Source organism: Cervus elaphus, chromosome 27, assembly GCF_910594005.1.
Source record: "Cervus elaphus chromosome 27, mCerEla1.1, whole genome shotgun sequence".
In the NCBI taxonomy this organism is placed as follows: domain Eukaryota; kingdom Metazoa; phylum Chordata; class Mammalia; order Artiodactyla; family Cervidae; genus Cervus; species Cervus elaphus.
In genome coordinates this window covers 47,675,953-47,682,958 of record NC_057841.1, presented here as the reverse complement: position 1 = coordinate 47,682,958, position 7,006 = coordinate 47,675,953, and positions in this window count along the sequence as shown.

Genomic DNA, 7,006 nt, shown 5'->3' with positions numbered 1-7,006 from the left:
GAACACAGGCTCTGTTGCTCCACAACATGTGGGATCTTCCCAGACCAGAAATTGAACTGATGTCCCCTGCATTGCAAGGTGGACTCTTAGCCACTGGACCACCAGGGAAGGCCAAGAAGTTAGTCTTTTTAACAAAGAGTTGGAAAATAGGACAACAAAACAGAGATGAAAAATACAATAATGGAAATGAAAAAATACACTAGAGGGAATCCATAGTAGACTATCTGGTTCAGAACATATTGGTGAGCTAGAAGACAGAGCAATGGAAATCACTGTCACTGAACCAGAAAAAAAAAAAAAGAATGAAAAGAAATAAGTACAATTTAAGAGACCTCAGAGACAACATTAAAAGCACTAATATTCACATTCTAGGGGGTCCCAGAATTAGAAGAACGAAAAGTGAAGTCGCTCAGTCATGTCTGACTCTCTGTGACCCCATGGACTGTACCCCACCAGGCTCCTCCATCCATGGGATTTTCTAGGCAAGAGGTTTGGAGTGAGTTGCCATTTCCTTTTCCAGGGGATCGTCCCAACCTAGGGATTGAACCCGGGTCTCCCGCATTGCGGGCAGACACTTTACCATATAAGCCACCACGCAGAACCAACTAGAAGAACGAAAGGACCTAAGAAAAATATTTGAAGATATAATCTGAAAGAGATCTCTGTTCTATTGTTTTCCTCTATTCCTTCACACTGATCACTGAGGACCACTTTCTTATCTCTCCTTGCTATTCTTTGGAGCTCTACACTCAAATGGCTGTATCTTTCCTTTTCTCCTTTGCCTTTCTCATCTCTTCTTTTTACAGCTATTTGTAAGTCCTCCTCAGACAACCATTTTGCTTTTTTGCATTTCTTCTTCTTGGGGATGGCCTTGATCACTGCCTCCTGTACAATGTCATGAACCTCCATCCATAGTTCTTCAGGCACTCTGATCTGATTAAATCTATCAGATTTAATCCCTTGAATCTATTCGTCACTGTAAGGGGTTTGATTTAAGTCATACCTGAATGGTCTAGTGGTTTTCCCTTCTATCTTCAATTTAAATCTGAATTTGGCAATAAGGACTTCATGATCCAAGCCACAGTCAGCTCCAGGTCTTGTTTTTGCTGACTGTTATAGAGCTTCTCCATCGTTGGCTGCAAAGACTATAATCAATCTGATTTCGGTATTGACCATCTGGTGATGTCCATGTGTAGTCTTCTCTTGTATTGTTACAAGAGGGTGTTTGCTATGACCATTGCATTCTCTTGGCAAAGCTCTATTAGCCTTTACCATGCTTCATTCTGTACTCCAAGGCCAAATTTGCCCACTACTCCAGGTATTTCTTGACTTCCTACTTTTGCATTCCAGTCCCCTATAATGAAAAAGACATCTTTTTGGGGTGTTAATTCTAGAAGGTCTTGTAGGTCTTCATAGAACCATTTAACTTCAGCTTCTGCAGCATTGCTGGTCAGGGCATAGACTTGATCACTGTGATATGGAATGGTTTGCCTTGGAAATGAACAGAGATCATTCCGTCGCTTTTGAGAGAGCATCCAAGTACTGCTTTTTGGACTCTTCTGCTAACTATGATGGCTAGTCCATTTCTCCTAAGGGATTCTTGCCCACAGTAGTAGATATAATGGTCATCTGAGTTACTTTCACCCATTCCAGTCCATTTTAGTTCACTGATTCCTAAAATGTCAACATTCACTCTTGCCATTTCCTGTCTGACCACTTCCAGTTTGCCTTGATTCATGGACCTAACATTCCATGAATATGCAATATTGCTCTTTACAGCATTGGACCTTGCTTCTATCACCAGTCACATCCACAACTGGGTATTGTTTTTGCTTTGGCTCCATCCCTTCATTCTTTCTGGAGTTATTTCTCCACTGATCTCCAGTAGCATATTGGGCATCTACCAACCTGGGGGCTTCATCTTTCAGTGTCCTATCTTTTTGCCTTTTCATACTGTTCATGGGGTTCTCAAGGTAAGAATACTAAAGTGGTTTGCCATTCCCTTCTGCAGGGGACCACGTTTTGTCAGAACTCTCTACCATGAACCATCCACCTTGGATGGCCCTATACAGTATGGCTCATAGTTTCATTGAGTTAGACAAGGCTGTGGTCCATGTGATCAGATTGGTTTTCTGTGTTTCTGTGTGATTTCTGCGACCAAGGGAACATTTCATGCAAACATGGGCACAGTAAAGGACAAAAATGGTATGGACCTAACAGAAATAGAAGATATTAAGAGGTGGCAAGAATACACAGAAGAACTCTACAAAAAAGATCTCCATGACCCAGATAATTGTGATGGTGTGGTCACTCACCTAGAGCCAGACATCCTAGAATGCGAAGTTAAATGAGCCTTACGAAGCACCACTATGAACAAAGCTAGTGGAGGTGATGGAATTCCAGTTGAGCTATTTCAAATCCTAAAAGATGATCTGTGAAAGTGCTGCACTCAATGGGCCAGAAAAGTCAGAAAGCTCAGCAATGGCCGAAGAACTGGAAAAGGTCAGTTTTAATTACAATCCCAAAGAAGTGCAATGCCAAAGAATGCTTAAACTACCACATAATTGCACTCATTTCACACGCTAGCAAAGTAATGTTCAAAATTCTCTAAGCTAGGCTTCAACAGTACGTGAACTGTGAACTTCCAGATGTGCAAGTTGGATTTAGAAAAGGCAAAGGAACCAGAGATCAAATTGTCAACTCTGTTGGATCATCAAAAAAGCGAGAGATTTCCAGAAAAAAATCTACTTTTGCTTTATTGACTATGCCAAAGCCTTTGACTTGGTGGATCACAACAAACTGTGGAAAATTCTTAAAGAGATGGGAATACCAGACCACCTGACTTGCCTCCTGAGGAATCTGTATGCAGGTCAAGAAGCAACCATTAGAACTCATCATGGAACAACACACTGGTTCCAAATCAGAAAAGGAGTACGTCAAGGCTGTGTATTGTCACCCTCCTGATTTAACCTACATGCAGAGTACATCATGAGAAACGCTGGACTGGATGAAGCACAAACTGGAATCAAGATTGCTGGGAGAAATATCAATAACCTCAGATATGCAGATGACACCACCGTTATGGCAGAACGCAGAAGAACTAAAGAGCCTCTGGATGAAAGTGAAAGAGGAGAGTGAAAAAGTTGGCTTAAAGCTCAACATTCAGAAAACTAAGATCATGGCATCTGGTCCCATCACTTTATTGCAAATAGATGGGGAAACAATGGAAACAGTGAAATACTTTATTTTGGGGGGCTCAAAAATCACTGCAGATGGTAACTGCAGCCATGAAATTAAAAGACACTTACTCCTTGGAAGAAAAGTTACGACCAACCTAGATAGCATATTAAAAAGCAGAGACATTATTTTGCCAACAAGTTCCGTCTAGTCAAGGCCATGGTTTTCCAGTAGTCATGTATGGATGTGAGGGTTGGACTATAAAGAAAGCTGAGCACCGAAGCATTGATGCTTTTGAACTATGATGTTGGAGAAGACTCTTGAGAGTTCCTTGGACTGCAAGGAGATCCAACCAGTCCATCCTAAAGGAAATCAGTCCTGAATATTCATTGGAAGGACTGATGCTGAACCTGAAACTTCAAAACTTTGGCCACCTGATGTGAAGAACTGACTCGTTTGAAAAGACCCTGATGCTGGAAAAGATTAAGGGTGGGAGGAGAAGGGAACGACAGAGGATGAGATGGTTGTATGGCATCACCAACTCAAATGGACATGAGTTTGAGTAAGCTCCAGGAGTTGGTGATGGACTGGGAAGCCTGGCATTCTGCAGTCCATGGGACCACAAAGAGTCAGACACAACTGAGCGACTGATCTGAACTGAGCCGAGTTGCTGAAAACGTCCCTAACCTGAGAAAGTAAACTGTCACCCAAGCCCAGGAAGCACAGAGTACCATATATTAACCCAAAGAAGAACACATCAAGACACATTGTAATCAGAATGGCAAAAATTTAAAATAAAGACAGAACATTAAAGCAGTAAGGCGAAAGAAACAACATACAAGGGAACTAAGGCTATCAGTTGGTTTGAGTCAATAATTTAAAAACTCCCAACAAACAAAAATCCAGGACCAGATGGATTCACACAGGTGAATTCTACCAAATATTTAGAGAAGATTTAACATGGATCCTACTGAAACTTTTTCAAAATTCGCAGAAGAAGGAATACTTTCATACTCATTCTATGAGGCCAGCATCACCTGATATCAAAACCAAAGATACCACAAAAAAGAAAATTACAATAAAAGCCAAAAAAATTCTTGGCAATTTTTATTTTTCCAGATAAGTTCTAGAATCACTTCAGATTGACTTAATCTGTATGTAATAATCAGAACTGTCATATTTACAATATTTGGTTTTCCTATATATAGAAATAGGATATTTCTCATGTATTAGGTTATACTTATATCCTTTGGCCAACATTTTTTACTTTCTTCATGTGAGTATAACACATTATATTTGGCTACTTTATTTTTGTATTTTTTTTACTGCTTTATCTATTAGTATTTTTGTGGTTTTGCATTCTTTTTAAAAAATTACTTTTAAAAATAATTTCTATGTGTTTTACTTAGACTATAGGAAAAATTATGATTTCTATATATCTTTTATATATTATCAAATACTTTTGTTGGCTTTAGTAGTTTTAGGTTAATTTTATTGTTAAATACTTTCCATTGTTTTTCTGCATTTTGGCACAAGAGAATTATTTATTTCTTCAAAGTTTGAAATAGTGTATTTTTCAAATCAGCTGAATTATTTGAGGAGTATTTTTTCAATTATTTCCCTTCTGTATAAATCAATGTGCAAAGATATATCTTTCCAAAAAAAATCATTGATTTCTTTGAGATTTTTAAATTTACTTTCATAGGGTGTTATACAGCAATATGTTACTATAAAAGTACTGTGCATCTTTTTTTGGCTAAAAATTTTACCTTTTCATAAACATTGCTCTTGTTTTAGATACTTTTTATAAGCAGTTTATAAGTATAGCTTACAGTAAAAAATTCCAGTAAAAAATTCCAGTAAATTTTTTATGAAAACCAAAATTCCAAAAGATAAATGCACCTCAATGTTAATTGCAGCACTATTTACAATAGCCAGGACATGAAAGGAACCTAAATGTCCATCAACAGAGGAATGGATAAAGGTACATATACGCAATGGAATATTACTCAGCCATAAAGAGGTGCAAAATTGTGCCGTTGGGAGAGACATAGATGGACCTAGAGACTCATACAGAGTAAAGTAAGTCAGGAAAACAAATATTGTATATTAACACATATATGTGGAATCTACAAAGATGATACAAATGAACCTGTTTGCAAAGCAGAAAGAAACACAGATTTAGAGAATATATGGACACCAAGGGAGGAAAAGGGGATGGGACAAATTGGGAGATTGAGATGGACACATATACATACATATGTAACATGTATACATGTATACATGTTAGTTACCTATTAGTTACCCAATAGGTAACTAATGAGAACCTACTGTATAGGATAGGGAACTCTACTTGCTCTGTGGTGACCTAAATAGGAAGGAAATCCAAAAAAGAGAGGATATGTGTAAAACACATGCTGATTCACTTCACTGCACAGCAGAAACTAACATAACATTACAAAGCAGCTGCTGCTGCTGCTGCTGTCACTTCAGTCGTGTCCGACCCTGTGCGACCCCATAGACGGCAGCCCACCAGGCTCCCCCATCCCTGGATACCCCAATAATCTTCTTTTTTAAAGAACTCACTTAATACACATCAGTGCAACCTCATTAGTTATTATATTCAAATCTTTCAATTAGTCTACTTTATGCATTATAGTGACAAATACGTATTTAAGTGCCCTGTTTTGTGCAAATTTCTGTTTCTCATGAATGTTAAATCTATTTTGATATTATTAATTGGTATATAAATCTCTCTTTTAGATAGCATCTTTTATCAATTAAAAATGACCCTTTGACTTATTTTGTACAATTTTTATTTTTATTTTACTTTATTTAAAATTAATATTGTCACTTGTTTTTTTCTTATGCTTGAGTTTTCTTGTTGCAGTTGTTTGCTTTTATTTAACTTTCTGAGAGCTGTTTTGCTTATGAAGAACACATACTTGAAATTTTACAAATGGATAGTCTTTTATAAAAGGAATTAAGATAATTAGCTTTCATTCTCTGTCTTGTTTGGTCTTTCTTCAGGGTAACTGAAAAGATCCTGTAATGGTACTTTGAATGACACTATATTCCTGTGAGAAACCACAGCGCCCACTCTATCCATAATTCCTTCCTAAGGCTTCGTACATCTGCTGAGCAGAGGTAATAGGACCAGGAACAGGACTAGACACATGACTAGGAATAGATAATAGGTAAGATCATTGACTTGAACCAGGCACTGGATTCAAAGAGACAAATGAAGTGGGTGGACTCAAGACCTCAGTAGGCCACCCTAAACAGAGTGATGACTCTAAAGAGTGATGACTGGGCAGCCCAATCACTTCTTCATATTTTAAGAAGTTGAAAGCACGACAAAAACAGAGAGTCAGCAGTCAAGAGAGCAATACAAGCCCCTGAAGACACACAGACTATGCGCAGAGAGGATGAGGAGGAGAGGAGATGAGAAAGCAGTTGGTCAATGGCATCTGGAGAGGCTGAGAATACAGTGGAAGAGCTCCCCTGGGAAACTGGCATGGGGAGCAAAACACAACCAAGCCCAAAAGCTAAAGGGTGTTCCAGGTCTCCATCAAGGCTGTCGGGCTGTTGTCCTGAGCTTCTGAACTTCCCCCAGACCCTTCTCACCCCAGGGAACCCAGGAACCAGAAAACTCAAATAGCACTTTAGTTCACATTTTCTCTTTGCAGTACTTCTTAGATCTTTCTTTCATTCTCTGTATTTTACTATGTGAAATATATGTTGTTTGATTTTTTTGTGCTCCAGAGACTTGAGAGGATTATGCCCTTCTTTGAAATCTATCAATGAATATCCTCCAGTTTTTTGAATA